Here is a 16,103-nt window from a genome sequence, read left to right on the forward strand (position 1 = left end):
TGGGACTCACTGGGAGGGGAACAGGCCTGCTCCGTTAAGGAACAGGGCAAGGTCAGGTCTGACAGTTGTAAAATTTGCCCCGTGTCTGAACCGTGCCCTTGGGATTGGGTGGGATTTTCAGCTTTCGTTGGTTCTGTAAGTTGGATTTCAGGGAGGTCCTTTCTTTCATTTCTTTACAACTATTCTGCTTCGAATCAGCAGTGAAAGCAGAAGCTCCCCCTTCCAAATCTGCATAGATGCCCAGCCTTCAGGCTACAGCAGAGCCAGCTCTTCCACAGTCCTGCTCCATAGAGGACACCCCCAACCCCAAGAAAAGCTGCTCATGTTCTAGAAAACTTCCAGAGGGAAAAGATGGTGCTTCAGCAGTATAGGTAAAATCCTAGATCCAGAAAGGCAAGCAGGCCACCAGAGGATGCCTGCTTTTTTTTTTTTTTTTTTCTGTAGGCAGGAATTACATCAGGGATGCTTTTATGTTATTAGTAACAGGCTTAAAAATTAGCTTTCCTTTTATATTTCTTGCAGAGACCTTTACCCACACAAATTACCCAAGAAAATGATAAAAGGACAGAAACCAATGCAGGAAAAGATGAGATGAAAGCAAAGCAACAAAACACTGAGCTGGCAGATAGGAAAGCTGAATTCTATCTCCACGTGGCCAATGTCTCACTAGAGCTGGGGGTCACTCCTCCCCACCTCAGTTTCTCCTTTTGTCAAGTCATTTCCAACTCTAGGTTACAACAAGAGTCGTTGCTTTTAGGATTGGTCTTCTTGTGTCTAACTACAAAAATTTGTCAGTTCTTCAAGGTCATTAAGTGAGGATTCACCCGCAGAATATCTGGCTTTGAGAGTGATTATTCCTCACAGGAGAAGCGCAAAACCTGGTGTATCACATGTTTATTTTAAAAAGTGGGAGATTGGCTTGGTTGGGCTTAGAAGCTGGGGGATCTGCTCTCCTATCTTTGGCCCTGAAAGCAGCTGTCAGCAAACAGGGAGGGAGGGAAGCTGACTCCACCTTTCTCTTTTTCTTCTGCCACACGGCCTTATCTATGCTGACAAGTTAACAAACCACCCAGCCCTCCTGCAAACCCCATTTCAGCACTGCAAACTTCTTAGCAGAATCCACGCTAACTTCTGAAAATTCCCTCCTGCCTGTACCTCATCCCTCAAGTTCACAGCCACCCCTCCAAGGACTTCATTCCAATTCCAGGTTTGTACTGAGGCTGTGGAGCAGACACAAACAGCTTGTGCAATCCCTGCAGTCCTGGATGAAAACAAACACGCGGCAAATACAACCTCCATCCACACAGCCAGGTGTATGCAAATGCTTCCTTACCATTGTTCAATTCAAGGTAAGTTCTGTTCTGAGTCCTGATTCCTTTCTGCCTTTTTTTGCCAATGCTGAGCTGCATCCTATCAGGTTGGGCACGCCCACGAGACCCCGGCACTGACTGGGGGCCGGGAGATGCGGCCGATCTCCATGTATTACCACCATACAGGGTTTGCTGAGGTGGCCAACATCCCACTGGAAATTACACTGAGATGTTTCTTACTCCAGTCTGTGTGACCACCAAGCGTATGTAGACCCTCCTTTACTTCCCTTCCGTGTGTCTTGCTGGAGACACGGAATCCACCCTGATGCTTTCAAGCCACCCTGGGCCGTGGAGGTCTTTCTACCAATCTCTTAATGTCCCTGCCTACCCCAGATATCCGGGGAGGGTAACCGGCTTGAGTATTTATAAAATTCTCTGCCCTCACGACAGGTGGCCGGGTGAGTCCAGTGGCAGGCAGGTTCAAGAACCACCACCTCAGCCTTTTAATGTAGCCAGGCGTCTGTGATATTCCACAGGACTCCACTAAGGACACAAGCTCCTTCCAGTTTACAAAGTCTGTGGGCTCGCTTGGGACCCATTTCCCCTTCTTGTTGTCAGAGAGCCAAGCCACCTCTGCCAAATCCTCACCTCCAAGCACACATGTTCACACACTGAGATGTGATCAAGTGATTCGGTCTAGAATTACAACCTTGTAGAAACTCAGTTCCTTCCTGTATAAAATGGGAACAAGGATAAGTGTCTACACAGGGGTTAAATGAAGAGACTGTGTAAGCCTCCACCTCATAATTGACAACTGACAAATGCTAAATATTTATCAAGCAGTCAGCTGTGTGCTGTTATGTTCTAGGCATTGGGATAAGGGAAGAAAGAAAGCAAAGTCCTTGTTCTTACATAACTTCCATTTTACTTGTAGAAGGCAGACAAATAAGTAAATAAATATAGGCCTTAGGTGATAATAAGTACTAGGAAGAGAAACTAATCATAGACATTACTTCTGACGGAAGTAGGCACACAATTCCACATGGGCTGTCAAGGCCCCATGAAGCAGTGTGATCCCTCTTATGAACCCTCCCATGAAGCAGTGGGATCCCTCTTATGAACCCTCCCATGAAGCAGTGGGATCCCTCTTATGAACCCTCCCATGAAGCAGTGGGATCCCTCTTATGAACCCTCCCATGAAGCAGTGGGATCCCTCTTATGAACCCTCCCATGAAGCAGTGGGATCCCTCTTATGAACGCGCTTGGACACTCTTCTGATCAAAGACTCCAATGCCTTCTCATTATACTCGGAATTTAATCCAAAGTCCTTATGTCTTTATGGTGGCAAACATAGTCCTTGTTTCCCACTTGCTTTTAATGCCTCTTCCAGCCAGAAGCCTGTTCTGCATTATCCGAATGGACATGATCTCTGTCTCTGAGTCCACTCAGGATTTTATCTGTAACACGCCTGCTTCACTGTAACTGTGCGCCTTTGTAATCCTATAAAAACATACGTGTATTGTTTTCCCTGCCTATGTGACCACGTAACTAAGTCCCTTCTCTCTGCTTCATGAAGCTGGGAGCACAGGAGGCAAACAAAAGACTACAGAAGCTGCAGGGGACTTCAGTCAGAGCGGCCGAGCTCTGGGCATGGACAGGCTTTCTGTGTTCAGGAGCAGAGGCCGCCCTTGCTCCCCGTTCCCGCATTTCAGAGTGGACTCTCAGATCCTGCTTCTGGCTCTCCTCAGAGCCCTGATTTCCCTCAGCTGCCTTCATCTGAGTCTCGTTCACAAGCCTGACCTGCTCCCGATCTCCACCCCGGCCCATCTCTGTGCTCCTGTTTGGCCAAGAATCCCCCTCTCCCGTTGATTCACTGGGCTCCCCGGTGCCATGAAACTGGCTGCAGAATCAATGTTACTGAAAAGAACTGAGATCATTTTGTGTTGAAATCCCAATTTTCTTCCTTTCCAAACTGTGAGCTTGGTGGGGTTCTTTAAACTCTTCTTCTAACCTCAGTTTAACTCATCTGTACAATGGGGATAGTGGTTCCCGTCATAGAGTTTTGTGTGAACCGAATGAAACAACATACGTAAGGTTTCTAGCACAGAGTAAGTGCTCAGTGCAAGTTAGCTGGACTTGTAGCTCTTAGCTATGAATATTCCAGCTAACACATCTGCAGCTGGAAGCTACTGGTAATTCTATATGGTTCTATTACGCTCAGTAGCCTTCTTTTCAGACAATAAGACACATAGATATTTGATGCATTGTAGACTGTATTTATTTTACCATTTAATTTATTTAATGAAGATTTTTCCCTGAAGTTATATGTATATATTCTCTTTATAAAAAATTTGTGTACCTACCCACCCAAAATAAACTCCTTCGATTTAGTGGCACCAGAGTCGGCTATATGACTGGTCTCTGGCCTACATCCTCTTATGGTTACAAAATTCAACTTCAACAGGAACTGAAGAGTCTTTCTCCTGGCTGATATCAGAGAGGACACCTTGTCATGGTTGAGAACTGGAGCCGAAGATAAAACCGAACCACAGACCAAAGAGTTTTCATGTGAGGAGCAAAACTGTTAAAAGTGTTCAGTTCATGAGAAGCGGTCTTCTGGGGGACTTCACTTCTTAGGTCTTCCTTTCTCCTTGGAGTTCTTTCTTCCTCCCTTAATTTCTCCTTCTACCGTTTCTCCCCCTCCTACCGTTTATCTTTCTTCTTTCCTTCCTTCCTCCCTCCCTCCTCTTCCTCCCTCCTTCCCTCTCCCAGTCCTTCCTTGCTTCCTTTATTCTTTTTCTTCTCTCCTTTCCTTCCTTCCCTCCTTCCCCTCTCTTTCTTTCTTCTTTCTTTCATCTCTTTATTTTTTCTTTCATTCTCTTCTTTCCTTTCTTCTTCTTTCTTTCTGCCTCCCTCCCTCTCTCCCCCACCTCTCTCTTTTCTTTTCCTTCCTTCCTTCCTTCCTGCCTTCTTTCTTTCTTTCCTTCTTTCTTTCTTTCTTGCTTTTCTTTCTTTCTTTCCTCTCTCTTCCTCTCTCTCTTTCAGATATTCTCTCTGGTTATTTTTTAGATATAATTCCTATCCAAGAAGCTTGGGGTTGCATTGTACCCGGAGGTCTCCTACCCTAGGAAGTCCAGTAACTAGAATGAGGTCCACAGGAAATAGAGCAACATTAGACTCTTAAGGAATTCCAAAGACATTTTCACAGTCGAGACACAGTCCAGCCTCAGTTCCCAGGACCATCTCTCCACAATGTCTATTTCATTATTCATACAAGAAACAAATTACTGCTTTATACCATTGAATTTTCTGTCTTTTCTTCAATTCTGTCTAGCATTTTATATTGTTGTAGGTTTGTGCTTAACGTCTTGTAAAATACCAACGTTTATAGGGCTGTTGCCTACTTATTTTATTCCAGGCAATGAGATAAATGCTGTATGTCTTTTAAAACTAATACACCTTTTATAAATTCTTCAGGTAAATTATTATGCACATTTTTCTACAAAGAGTTTCAAGAAAGTTAAATAACTGACCCAGGATTTAGTGAGTAGAAACTCTGAGATTCAAACTTAATCTTCTTGATTACAACAATTGCATCTGCTTCATCACTTCTTGTATTTTTATTAGGTCAATACTATATTCAGAACCTTTTGTGATGGTGTAATTAAATTTCAAATTTAAGATTTATTTAAATTATTTCCTTTTCATAGATAGAATAACAGAAAGTTTTCAAACTGCAGCACTCAAAAAATGGTAAGTCATTTGTTCCAAGGCAATGTTTTATAATAATCCTGACATCTTAAAGATGCTGCTGAAAACAGCAGTTAAACAGGCATGCACTTAAATCCTGTCCACACTATTTACTGCCTTTGAGGCTTTAAACAAATTATTTAATCTTTCAAATGCTCACATTTCTCATTTGTCTACTGGAGTAATAGTAGATAATGTCTTGCCTGAACTTCACTGGAAAGCAGAACTGAGACAAGGCTTGCTTCCAGCTGGTAAATTTTGTGGAGTGATTTCAGGGAAAAGGAATGAGGCAGCGGGAGAGTGAAAGCAACCATTTCCCAACCCTTCCCTCCCTCACTGGTGCACATGGCTCTGTGTCATTAACGCCCGTACACTTCCAGGCTATTCATTCATGGGTACAGGCCTCTCCCTACACATCTCAGAAAGCTAGAGATAGCAGCTGAGGCAAAGTGCTGCCATGCCGCACCTGTACAGAGCCGGTTATTGTAACAATAGCTAGACAAAAAGTCGAGCCAAAAGACTTGGGTGGGTCACCAAAGATATCCCATATTTTCTACTTCTTTGCTCCTGGCCTGCATTATTCAATCTGACAGAGACTGTTCAAAGTGGTTCCATGTCGGTTTACAATAGATACAGCATGAGAGGGTTAACGTAACAAGCCATGGTCCCTGTTCCTGTAAATGTGATTGACGTATTTTATATCTGAGAAGGATGAATCACTTGCTCCACTGGATAAATGGGATTCAATAAAATCAACCCCCACCAAGTAGTTTCCTGGTCTTTATGAGCTCTCACGTTGAGAATTCAGAAGAAATATTGGGCTTTCAACAATGGCAATAGCTAGATTAGCCTTGATGAGTGGGAATCTGTGCTGTTTGGTTCATGCAAAATCTCAGTCTTAGCCATTCATAGACCCACTGGAGAAACATTTGACCAGCCAAGAATTATAAAGGATGAATCGTAAATACTGGTTGTTAAGAGACAGGTTGTTAAGTGACTGGCTGTTAATATGATACTGAGCTAATAGGAATACAAGAAGTGATGAAGTAGATGCAATTGTTGTAATCAAGAAGGTTAAGTTTGAATCCCAGAGTTTCTACTCACTAAATCCTGGGTAAGTTATTTAACCTTCCTGAAACTCTTTGTGGACACACTTGTGAACAATGATAATGTAAAACACAATAATTCTGCATGCTTTGTACCCATTTATGTAGATACATCTATGTGGCTCCTCTTTCAAATCCCTTGTCTTCCTGTCCCTTGATCTACCATATGAGCCATTTTCTAAGAAGATACGATTGTCAAGAATAATATTTTCCCTTGAAAATATGAAGCAATGCATATGAATTCATTGCTTACTTAAATGAAGTATCGCTATGCTGGGCAGTCACGTCTTTCCAATGTAAAGCAAACTGCAGATCTTAGGAAATATTTTGTCTTGAGTTGTGTTGGTTACTGAGGCAGGAGGTTGTAAACATCAGTTTGAGAAAGTTGATTTTTGTTTAAAGAAGTGGGAGTGGATTAACTACAGCTTTAGCGGCACGTTTTGTGTTGGGTATAGAGGCCAGGACAGGGTTGATGTCACTGGGCTGAGTCACGTATCCATTACTGACTTTCATATGAGGCTGCCACTGATTGGCTGGCTTCCAGAGATGTCTTCACTAGGGCAACCTGCCACTGGAGAGATTGTGTAGGCTTAAAAACAATCCTGACATTTGCTTGTTATGAAGACTATAGAACTCTCACTGGTTAATTAGACCAGTTTAAAATGAGTTCTGCTAGCTCTTGGTTACCATGAGTATAGAACAATTCTAGGAAATGCGGGGGTGGGTCTTTGTTTCATTTTGTTTTGCTTTATTTAATTCTCCATTGTGTTCCCTTTTGCTCATCCTCAGCAAAACTGCAGAAGGGATCATCGGCTTCCAGGAAATGTCCAGATCCTCATCTCTATGGTGGAATCTCCTTCAGGATGAGGTTTTTGTTTTTGTTTTTTCTGCAAGCATATAATTTTCAATTCAAGTGTCAATCAGCAAAATTTCGTCCCATAATTTGTTGACTCAACTTTTGAATTATCTGATAGGATAGTGGATAAACAGAAAATTCAAAACTTTAGACAACACACATTGAACAAGATTTTTCCTAGAACCTAAAAACTGGATCTAAAATTTCTAAAGAAAAAAAAGCCCAAGAACAGCCAACACTATCTGGATGGAAACCTAAATGGGGCCAGGTGTGGTGGTTAACACCTGTAATCCCAACATTCTGGGAGGCCAAGGTGGGCAGATCACTTGAGGTCAGGAGTTCAAGACCAGCCTGGCCAACATGATGAAATCCTGTCTCAACTAAAAATGCAAAAATTAGCTGGGCATGGTGGCGGGCACCTGTAATTCCAGCTACTCAGGAGGCTGAAGCAGGAGAATCACTTGAGCTTGGGAGGCAGAGGTTGCAGTGAGCCGATATTGCACCACTGCTCCAGCCTGGACGACAGAGTGAGACTCCATCTTAAAAAAACAAACACACAAACGAAAAAACTACATGAGAAAAATTGTCTTGCCAGAGAACAACTTATCAAAAAGTTATAATAATACAAACACTATAGAGAAAAAAAAGTAACATACAGTTAAAAAAAAATTAGATCCAGGAATATAAGGATATTTTCTGCAAGACAAACTTAATATTATCGATATTAGAGGATGTATAGATTATTCAATAAATGAAGCTGAGAAAACTGATAATCAGTATAAAAATTAAATAGAATCCCACTCCCATAAGATACACAGAAGTAAATTCCACATGGCTTAAAGGCTTAAAGGTAAACGGCAACTAAAAATATAGAACAAAACAGAAAAACATCTTTGTATTCTTGAAGAGAGGACTACATGTAAACCACACACAAAATAACAACTGTAAATAAAAATGTTTTAAATTGATTATATTTAAATTCAAAAGAATTATTTTAATCCCAAAGCAACTCAAAGTTTGCAAAAATACATCTTCAACCTCAGAGAAAGTATCTGTAACGCATATGAATGGCAAATGACTAGTGTCAAAAATATATAGAGACATTTTACAAATCAGTTAAAAAATACAAATAGCTCAAGAGAAAAATGATCAAAATTCAGTTCATAGGTATGTTACAGGAAAGGAAGATTAAGTAGCCAATAAATACATAAATAGTTTCATACCTTTTGTAAGTGGGATAGGCACATTGAAATTAAAAGCATAGTGAGATTAATTCAGACAAGGAATATAGAGATTAAAATCACTAGTTGAATTATTGATGCCAAAGTAACACCACACCAATTATTTTTCAGTGCAAAGAAAAATTCATAACTGTACAGGCATACCCCATTTTATTGTTCTTTGTTTAGTTGTGCAAAACTAAACAAATTACAAATTAAAAGTTTGTGACAATCCTGCATCAAGCAAACCTACCAGTGCCATTTTTCCAACACCATCTGCTCACTTCCTGTCTCTGTGTCACATTTTACAATTTTCACAGTATTTCAAACTTTTTCATTATCATTATATCTGGTATGGTGATCTGTGATCAGTGATCTTTGAGGTTGCTATTGTATTTGCCAAGGGCATCACACACTGCACCTATAAAAGAAAGAACTTAGTTGATAAATGTGTGGGTTCTGACTTCCCCAGTGACCAGCCATTCCCACTGTCTCCTTCTACTCTGGGCCTTCCTATTCACTGAAACACAACAATATTGAAAATGAACCAATTAATAACCCTTTAATGGCCTCTGAGTGTCCAAGTGAAAGAGTCTCAAGTCTCTCACCTCAAGTCAAAAGCTGAAAATAATTAAACTCAGTGAGGAAGGCATGCCAAAAGACTAGACTGGCCCAAAGCTCAGCCTCTTGCACCAAACAGCCAAGTTGTAAATGTGAAGGAAAAGTTCATGAAGGAAATTAAAGCTATTACTCCAGTAAACACATGAGTGATAAGAAAGAAAAAAACATCCTTATTGCTAATACGAAGAAAGTTTTAGGGGTCTGGGTAGGTGATCAAACCATCTACATTTCCTTAAGCCAAAGCTTAACTCTAACACTCTTTAATTCAATGAGGGTTGAGAGAAGTGAGGAAGCTACAGGAAAAAAGTCTGAGGCTAGCAGAGGTTGGTTCATGAGGTAAAAGGAAAGAAGCCATCTCCATAACAAAAAAGTCTCAAGATGAAGCAACAAATGCTGATATATGAATAGAAGCCGCAGTAAGTTTTCTGGAAGATCTAGGTAAGATCATTGAAGAAGGTGGCTACACTGAATGACAAATTTTCAATGTAGATGAAACAGCCTTCTGCTAGAAGAAGATGCCATCTAGGATTCTCACAGCTAGAGAGAAGTTGATGTCTGGCTTGCAAGCTTCAAAAGCCAGGCTGACTCACTTTTAAGGGGATAATACAGTTAGTGATTTTAACCTAAAGCCAATGCTCACTTACCATTCTGAAAATCCCATTACCCTTAAAATTATGGTAAATCTGCTTTGCTTGAGCCCTATAAATGGAACAACAAAGCCTGGGTAACAGTGCATCTGCTTACAGCATAATTTGCTGAATATTTTAAGTCCCCTGTTGAGACCTACTACTCAGACAAAATAAAAAATTCTTTCAAAATATTACCACTCTCTGACAATGCTCCTGGTCACCCAAGATCTCTGACAAAGACGTAAAAGGAGATTAATGTTTTTTCATGCCTGCTAAAATGACATACATTCTGTAGCCAATGGATCAATGGATCATTTCAACTTTGAAGTTTTAGTATTTAAGAAATACACTTTGTATGGTTGTAGCTGTCACAGATAGTGATTCTTCTGATAAATCTGGGGGAAAAAAAAGAAAAACTTTCAGGAAATAATTTGCAGTTCTAGATACCAATAAAAACACTTGTGATTTATGGGAGGAGGTCCACATATCAGCATTAACAAGAATTTGAAAGAAGTTGATTTCAACTCTTATGAATAACTTTGAGGCACTGAAGACTTTAGTGGAGGAAATAACCTCAGATGCTATGGGAATAGGAAAAAAATAAACAGAATTGGAAGTGGAGCCTGAAGCTGTGAATATATTGCTGCAATCTCATTATAAAACTTGAGTAAATGAGGATAAGGAGTTGCTTCTTATGGATCAAGACAAAAACTGGTTTTTTGAGATGGGATCTACTCCTGTTGAAGATACTATGAACATTTGTTGAAGTGTATTCAGACTATTACATACACTAATTTGATAAATTAGTGGCAGGCTTTGAAAGGATTGACTCCAATTTGGAAAGTAGTTCTTTGTGGGTAAAATGCTATAAACAGCATTAGGGCTACAGAGAAACATTTCACAAAAGGAAGAGCCTATTGATGTGGCAAACTTCATTGTTGTTTTACTTTTAGAAATTTCCACAGCAGTGAGCCGAGATTGCCACTGCACTCCAGCTTGGGCAACAGAGTGAGACTATCTCAAAAAAAAAAAAAAGGAAATTTCCACAGCCACCCCAACCTACAGCAATCTCCATGCTGATCAGTAAATAGCCGTCAACATCAAAGCAAAACCCTCCACTGGCAAAATGATCACTGCTCACTGAAGGCTCAGGTACTTTCTTTAGCATCAAAGAATTTTTAATTAAGGTATGTAAATTTTCCTGAGATGCAATACTCGTACACACTTAATAGACTGTTGTATAGTGTAAACATAACTTTTTTATGAACGGGGCAGCAAAAAATTTTGTGTGATTCCCTTTACTGCAGTATTCACTTCATTATGGCAGTGAAATCCAACTCCAACCCCTAATATCTCTGAGATATGCCTGTATACTTAAATGATCTGATTGTTTTCATCTCAATAAAATGATCAGTTTTGACATCATTAATTATGATACAACCAAATATCTTTCCCTCTGGCTGCAGGTGATATGAAGTATACCTGTAGTGTGTGCTAGCCAAAAAAAAAACAAAAAACAAAAAAACAAAAAAAACAAATGCTGAACTTGAATTCATTAAGCTTTCACATAACTTTAATTCACAGGTATTAGATATAGAGGCACAATGACACCATGAAGAAGCAATTAGAGAAATCCACAAAAATGGGATAGCTTATAAATGTCTTATGCAAGCAAATATAATAAAAAGTGACTGCACAAGAATACAAGAGAGTTAAGAATGTAAAGATGGATTACACTGCATAGTCCTGGATCAGAAAACAATTCAAGCAAACTAGCTGTAAAGAATACAGAGGCCTATTCAAAAATATGAAAATGAGAAAAGATGTAAATATACTGACATCAAAAGTTCAAACTTGTTAATTTTAAAAACAGATTACAAACAGTTCATGGGGTACGATCTCACTTTGGTTAAAAAGATCTAGAAGTATGGGTACTGAAATATTAAAAGTGTTACTTTCTGGATGTTGTGAATGTGATATCTTAATATATTGATGCTTTTCTATATTTTCTAATTTCTAATACACACATAATAACAAAATTTATTTGAGAGAAACACCACAAGGTGACATTTTACACCTATCGCACTGGTAAAAATGTTAAAGTTTGATGAAATCAAGCATTATCAAATATATGGGAAAATATACTTCTAAACTGAGGCCCTGAGGAAGACCTTGTCCATGTGCATCTGAACATAAACTCCCACATTATGTAAAAAATTAGAAACCGTCCAATGTTATTAGAACTAACTGGAGTAATGAATTATGGTATATCTGTACAATTTCACTGTAAAATGGTAAAATAAATGAATCAATTACAGATATACACATAAACTGATGATTTTCAAAACTTTAATTTTGACAGAAAAATTCATGTCATGAAGAACACCAACAGTCAGATTTTACATAGGTTTTAAATGGAGACTGCTGCTTTTATATGTTTTCAAACATGCAATATGGAAATACCGAAGATACGTAAAAATACAGATTACTAGTTACTTCTGGGAAGAAACAAGACACAGTCAGGAGAAGTATACTGGGGACTTCAGAGGTAAAGGTGAATACTCTAAATTTGAGTTGCAGGTACAATTGATTTTATTTTTAATTTTGAAACCATTAATATACCTAAACACAATCGTGTGTTGCTTAATGACAGGGATGCTATCTGAGAAATGTGTCCTTAGGTGCCTTTGTCCTTGTGCCAATATCATAGAGCATCTTTCACAAACCTAGATGATAGGGGCTACCTACACACCTAGGCTGTATGAAATAGCCTATTGCTCCCAGATTACAAACCTGTACAGCAGGTCGTTACACTGAGTACGATAGGGAAGTATTTGTGTATCTAGATATATTAAAATATAGAAAAGGTACAGTAAAAATACTCTATTTTAATCTTGGGGACCACCACTGTATATACGGCCTGTTATTGACCAAGATATCATTATGTTGTGCATGACTGTATATATAAATAGCATATTTCTATGTGCATATATTTATGTATATATATAGTTAACCCTTGAATAACGTGGATTTGAACTGCATTGGTCCCCTTGTATGTGGATTTAGTTTCACCTCTGCCACCCTGGAGACAGCAAGACCAACACCTTCTCTTCCACCTCCTCCTCAGCCTATTCCATAGGAAAACACTGAGGATCAAGACCTTTATGATGATCCACTTTCACTTGATGAATAGTAAATATATTTTCTCTTCCTTGTGATTTTCTTAATGACATTTTCTCTAGCTTGCTTTATGGTAAGGATATGGTGTATAATACGTATAACATACAAAATATGAGTTAATCCACTCTTTATGTTATTGGTAAGACTTCAGGTCAATAGTAGGTTATTAGTAGTTAAGATTTTGGGGAGTCAAAAGTTATGCAACAAATTTTCTACTGTGCCAGGATGGTGGAGGAGGTCAATGCCCCAACCAATGTGTTGTTTATGGGTCAACTGTATATTTACTTTTTTATGTATGACATAGTCATAGTAAAATTAAAATTATTCATGGATACACCAATTACTTCTGTTTACAGGTCAATTCTGACTTTACCCACAAGGCCAAGATTTATTTTTAGTAGAAACAAAGCAAAACTGGCACCTGCAGCTCTCTGTATTTTCAACTTTGCATTTGGGCTTAAAGTGTGCAAGTATTTCTTGACAATCCTCCCAGAGAGATTAGAATTTATCCAGCAGCCAAAGAGTTGAGTTCTGTACAGAAACTACACATCCAATGAAAACATCTTCATTTATTATTATCCTTTCTTATGGATATCTGCGTATTTGATCAGCTTCAATTGCACTCCATGTTAACACTTTGCTGGCTTATTTTAACTTAAAATTCCACACATACTCAGAATGCAAAACAAGCAAATAAACACATTAAAAATGCATGGTGTACATCTATAGTGCCTTTACTGTTTAGGTCTCGCTAGGCTTTGTTATTCCCGAGATGTGAAAGACATTGATTGACCCTGAAGAAGCTGAGGTTGTTTGATATGTCAGGCTGTGGCAAGGTTATGAAGAGCATAGAATAAACAGTTATAAACAAAGTCCTGGGGACTCTGTGGCAGGGAGAGTGACATGCTTGATTCTACATGGGGGCCTCAGTGGGGACACTGGAGATGGAACTTGGAGGCCCAGCAGGAAAGGTGAGGGAGTGTGAGACAAAGGAAATATCATTAGTAAAAACAGAGGAGTCACCAGATTTGATATCGTAACCAAAGCAGTGACACATTTCTCCTCTTTCAATTTTCTCCAGGAAGGAAAGGTAGCATGTCCTGCAAGGAGAGGTGGCCTCTCCCTTCTCATTTCTTTCTGATGCTCAGGTGAGCTGCCTTTGTGCTGCGTGCAGCAGAGAGTGAAGACAGAAACACTCTCACCAGATCTGAGAGTACATGGTGGATTTGTTTTCTCACTGAATGGCACTTTAAAAAGTCATTTAACTTTCTTTTTGAAAAATTTACTTTAAACAACCTCTTTCAAAGTCATTAAAGAGAAATCGGCTAAAATGAACTTTCTTTTTCTTTTAGCCTCATTCTGGCCCAAATCAAATCATTTTTAGAGACACTGATCTTGTATAGGATATTGTTAGAGGAAGGCCTTGAACAATGGCAGGTTTGGGCTGTGTGTGAACCAGGACTTTGCAGTCCCTTTCCAACATCTACTAGGGCCAGGGCCATTCTCCTCACTGTAGGAGCTGCACGCTCTGCATGATGTCTGGAAATTAAAGCATGGTTTTCTCCCCTCTTACTCATCCCTTAAGCATTAGTATTAATTTTTATTGATTTGCAAAAATACATAGTAAGGCAAAATTCAATTTCAAAAAGCTTCCACTGTGGGAAAGCTTTTACTAGGTTATAACCTCGTTAATTTATGTTCAATTCTAATTCTCCCTTACTGAACACAGCCATACACTTGTGACCCAAGATTTTAGTCTGTCTTTACAGCCTGCTTATAAGTTACTCCCCATGCATAAGCCAATACATGAGGAAGGCAGCCATTGTTAACCCTTCTGGCTACTGAGGGTTTAAAGTAACTTTCTCCTACAAAACCCAATGAAGTGAAGGGCTGGAGTGCAGTTTTCCATTCTTATGTAACCCAGAGTTACTGATGCAGATATCAAATTTCAGAAGACAATCATTGAGCCCTCCATTCAACTACTCAGTAACCAGAATGCACACCATTGCTCTAGTTAGAATGCCATTTATTGCTTCTTTATCAGTTTAAATTAGGCATGCCTTTTGTTGCTTTTTAATCTAAATGCCCTCCTTAGTACCCAAATTATAAATGTTGGTTGGATACCTGCTCAGGGCTCAGGGCTGGGGATACTAAAAGAAGCAGCAATTCTTGTCTTTTAGGAGCTCCCTACTGTATTTAGACTGGTAAACCAATAATGCAACTTAATGCATAAATGATGCAATGAAGTGCTGAAGAAACATAGAAGAAAGACAAGACAGTAGGGGAGACTTCCTGAAAGATGAGATTCAAGCTGATTCTTAACGTATAAAATTCAGCCACTTAAAGAGGATGGCATAGAGCATCCCAGTCAAAGCGAACACCACGGTCAAAGAAACCATAGGATGCAATTTACTTGGGGAAAAGGGAGGGTATGTGTGTGTCTGCATGCACACACATGCGTGGGTTGTGGAAGAGAGAGAGAAGGGAGTGCTGGCAGAGGAAACTAGACAGGAGGACAGAGGCTAGATTGCGAGCAACCTGTGTGCCAAAGTGAGGAGGTGCTGGGGGATCGTGAACATAAGAGGAGCTTGATCTGACAGCACTGCCTTTATCCCACCTCACAGTGAGTGTAAACAACCAAGGACCAAGGCTTGTCCTATATTTGTACAAAATTGCATTGCCATATAGACATAAAGACTATCTGAAGCTAACAAATACGTCAGACCCCTAATCAATAAATTTGCTAATTTCTCTTTTCTTTGTGACTATTTATCTCTATTAACTCCACATAGGTACAGAAGGAAGAAAATTGATGCTGCGGCTTGGCACAGTGGCTCACGCCTGTAATCCCAGCACTTTGGGAGGCAAGGCGTGTGGATCACCTGAGGTCAGGAGCTCAAGACCAGCCTGACCAAAATGACAAAACCCTGTGTCTACTAAAAATACAAAAATTAGCCGGGCACGGTGGCACATGCCTGTAATCTCAGCTACTTGGGAGGCTGAGGCAGGAGAACTGCTTGAACCCAGGAAGCGGAGGATGCAGGGAGCCGAGATTGCCCCACTGTACTCCAGACTGGGCAACAAGAGTTAAACTCCATCTCAAAAAAATAAAAAAGAAAGAAAAGAAAAAAGAAAATCAATGCTATAACATGAACATTTAAAAACACTAAAATTTCTAGAAGGTATTAAGGTATTTACTCAGGAGGTTTTTACGTCTGTCAGACAAATAATATCATTTATGTGGAAATTTCAGCATATTCCAAGAAACTAGAAATGATTTCAAGAAATTAAAATTTGAGTAAAGGAAATTACCTCTACTTCTATATCAATAGTTTGTTGTTTTCAAGGGCCATCCAAGGGAGAAGGAAACTCCAAGAAATAATGTACATTTATAGATTAAGTTCCAAATGCAAAATTGCAAATGCAAAAAT

General features: G+C 39.5%; 2 long non-coding RNA genes across 2 annotated transcripts; both read left to right on the forward strand.

Annotated features, from left to right (window-relative positions):
• The first annotated feature begins 1,086 nt into the window (after positions 1-1,086).
• On the forward strand, positions 1,087-10,154 carry LOC105486557 (uncharacterized). The gene is made up of 3 exons (XR_011611421.1): positions 1,087-1,349; positions 3,775-3,878; positions 6,956-10,154. It is a non-coding gene; the product is annotated as an uncharacterized lncRNA (long non-coding RNA).
• Positions 10,155-10,228: 74 nt separating this feature from the next.
• LOC105486556 (uncharacterized) lies at positions 10,229-15,626 on the forward strand. Its single transcript, XR_011612196.1, has 4 exons — positions 10,229-10,644; positions 11,855-12,684; positions 13,754-13,820; positions 15,465-15,626. It is a non-coding gene; the product is annotated as an uncharacterized lncRNA (long non-coding RNA).
• The last annotated feature ends 477 nt before the right edge of the window (positions 15,627-16,103 follow it).

Source organism: Macaca nemestrina, chromosome 13, assembly GCF_043159975.1.
Source record: "Macaca nemestrina isolate mMacNem1 chromosome 13, mMacNem.hap1, whole genome shotgun sequence".
In the NCBI taxonomy this organism is placed as follows: Eukaryota; Metazoa; Chordata; class Mammalia; order Primates; family Cercopithecidae; genus Macaca; species Macaca nemestrina.